This window comes from Ptychodera flava, chromosome 12 (genome assembly GCF_041260155.1).
Source record: "Ptychodera flava strain L36383 chromosome 12, AS_Pfla_20210202, whole genome shotgun sequence".
In the NCBI taxonomy this organism is placed as follows: domain Eukaryota; kingdom Metazoa; phylum Hemichordata; class Enteropneusta; family Ptychoderidae; genus Ptychodera; species Ptychodera flava.
Window position 1 is genome coordinate 22,337,954 of NC_091939.1, and position 3,265 is coordinate 22,341,218.

General features: G+C 39.1%; 1 long non-coding RNA gene across 1 annotated transcript; it reads left to right on the forward strand.

Moving 5' to 3' along the window:
• Positions 1-1,099: 1,099 nt before the first annotated feature.
• LOC139145402 (uncharacterized) lies at positions 1,100-1,882 on the forward strand. Its single transcript, XR_011554915.1, has 2 exons — positions 1,100-1,207; positions 1,672-1,882. It is a non-coding gene; the product is annotated as an uncharacterized lncRNA (long non-coding RNA).
• Positions 1,883-3,265: the final 1,383 nt, after the last annotated feature.

The following is a 3,265-nucleotide window of genomic DNA, read 5'->3' on the forward strand; positions in this document are numbered from 1 at the left end:
AACGTACCTATCTAAACCATAGACCCTCGAGAAAGACCGAAACAGTCCACTTTGTTTCAAAGACTGAAGACCGAATTTTCATACACAGATAAAGTGTGGGTCTGTAACTCACCTCTTGGTGTAAATAAGTTGGGATCGATGATGAAAGACATCTCTGAAGCAGCACGTTTGGGGTATGATGCACACAAATATTAGGGCGACAGCGCACCGTGCACTTTGCGGGAGTCGAGACGCGATATATCCTAGTACCGCTCTTTAAAATGAAGATAGTATTCGTTCATACACAAATAAATTGACACTTCCTCACAGAAACGGTATGTCAGATATTATTTACCAAAGTTTGGGCTATAACAGATCGGGATGTCCTAACGATGTAGACCAAGAAGTTCAAAATAACAATGGGATGACTCCTGGCGACTGCGACGATATTTGACATCAAATGCAACGAGCAGTGTCAGCGTCCAACTCTCCCTGCATCGGGCAACACACTCAGAATCTGCACAACTGTTCATCACAGTTGCAGTCATCGCAAGTCTGGATTAATTTAAAACTGCTTGTTTTCTGGTACAATTAACGTCCAAATTATCCATCAAAAATAGATCCTGTAACTTCACTGTGCCACCACTGAATGTCGCGACGGTATGCGGTACAGAATGAGACAAATCTATTTTTAGTATGCCAAAAAAGCCAGGACTATTGTTCTTATGTAAATTTACGAAAAAAATTGTAACTTTTTTCTTTTGATTTGAACTCTTGACCCATTTTCTGTCTGAGTGCAGCAGGTATTTTTTGACAAGTATCGTTCGTGTTGCATGCGAATAAAATGCAATGTCGATATGGACGTAATGCGTATTTATCGTAGGATACTGTGTGCCTGTACAGAATCCCGACTTATAAAAATGCTCGGTCTCGGGCGCAGAATTTCCGACGGTCGATCTCTCAGACGTCCGTTTGCATTTGGCGCTTAGAATGATGAAAATACCCGGTACCCAAGTTACAACAAATACACGCAAGTTCAGTCTGAACGCTAGGGGTGCAATTTGCATATGCAAATGCCATTTCCTTCGAACGGCACTCAGCAACTCAGTCTACACTGTGACCGTTGGCTGGCTAACATAGTTTGTTAGTCGCTCCCAAATCCTCATTTTTTCGCCGATAATTATCATTGGAGACCAACTTCATCTCTTCAATTGGATTTTCTGAGAAGGTAAGTGACTTTTCGGGGCTCTGTTTGAAAAATTAAAGTGAATTTTGCGATTTTTCATAGTACGATGTTATATGTCGAGCGCGGACTTGTGTTGCTGTACCAACTACGGTAGCATGAAATTATGGCCCAAAATCAAGCATAGTTCGTGGAATTATACTATAAATTAGCTTTTTACCGCAGAATTTTGTCTGTTCATGCCAGGAATTTGATGTTGGGCGGCAAAGTTCGCCGCTGTGTTTTGCCGCTAAAATCCAATATGGCGCCAAATCAACATTAGTGTACTGCGTTTACACGTACACTATGTACTCGCATACGATCATAGTGAAATAAATCCCCAAAATGTGCGTATTTTTAGGTCAAATGTTACTTTTTGGGGGAAACTATCATCAAGTGACACTTTTAGGTTGTAATACGTAAAATTCGTGTCACAGTTGTTTTTAATTATTTTCCTCTTTTTTTTTCAGGGTCATCACAGTCCGAGGATGGCTTCGAAGCTTCCAGCCGGGGCTTCCCATAGAAAAACTTGTGCATGTGACCTCATGGTTGTTCACTTTTAACCTTTTTGACGTAATTTTCGTGTCTGATTTGTCTCAGTTTGTTGCAGTCAAGTCTCTGAGGCTTAAGTATTGATCAAACTTCAGGTTTATTTAGAATAAAGCTGTTGTCTTTGCAGTATATTGAATTCAGAACTTATTAATTTCTTTTTAATTTAACCAACACAAAACCAACCGACACGTTCCAATATTTATTGAGAATTCGTGTCACCCGAGCGGCACTTTCAAAGGCTTCATTAAAGGTGAACTTCTCCGATATGCTTGCACATGCAACAACGACATGGACTTCATTGAAAAGGTCAACTTTCTCACACGCAAACTTCAACAACAAGATTATAGAAAAAAAAGATATATCTCGTATAAAGAAAGATGTTAATCTCACCAACCATCGACGATACCTCACCGATAAAGATAAGAGGAATATGACATAAGAACAAAACTGGTTTACACAACGACCTTCAGTCCATTCATCAAACCAGGCAAATCAAACAATGTCTAACAAAAAATTGGAAAATAATAGAAGCCTATCAAACACTGGTCAAAGTTTTTCCAGAAAAAACTATCATAGCATACAAAAGGAATAAAAACTTAAGAGACATCCTCGTTCAGGCACAAATCAAGCACGAGGATAAAATAAACACGAACGGTCTGACCAACAAACCACTCAAAGTTCAGACCACAACATATCCATACTAGCATCTCTAGTTGATGAACAATCGCTACTATCAAATTAACATGTGGGATAAATAGCTCCAACACATAACCGGTTCTTTCCCGGGGACCCAGATCACATGACCAGGGTCAAAGCACTATCGATTCACCAGTGTCTCGCCATGTTTCTCCATATCATTAAACCACATTGATCGAATCAATATACCGCATCACTATCAAAGGTAGAAAACGATGTGTAAAGTTGCTCTCATTTTCCTATATATAGAAACAGACTTCAAGATACATAAAACAATTTATAAATTCTAAAATTCTGAGAAAAAAATATACTAAAGAACTGTAGTTGTAGTTAACATAAAATTATTCTCGTTTGTAGAGGCCATCTAATCTGTGGTGAATGTATAGTGCCCACTGTAACAAGTACTAGAAAACGGCATTCTTTTAGACGAAGTTTCGCCCAGGGTCTATTGAAAAGTGTACCATTTCCAGTAAAATAGCCCTGTGAAGTTAAAAATTGGTATACACAATCAATTGTTACTGAAAAAGACACTGCTGAAATTTGATCGGTGTTCAAGACCGGAAAACCATTTACTAGCCCGTTTCTCCTTCATAGACAGACCCAACTCGTGTTATGCAACAGAAACTACTCAGTATACACATCGACAATCTTTTGAAGGTAGGTTTATTTTTACATGACAAACTGTTTATATCAGAAACAATTCCTAAAAAACACATATTACCTATAACATTCACTCAGGTCCGCGGTATAGGGTGAATATAGGCATGTTTAGGCGACCCATGCTGGTGTGACCCCTGCGTACTACTGCGACCTTTG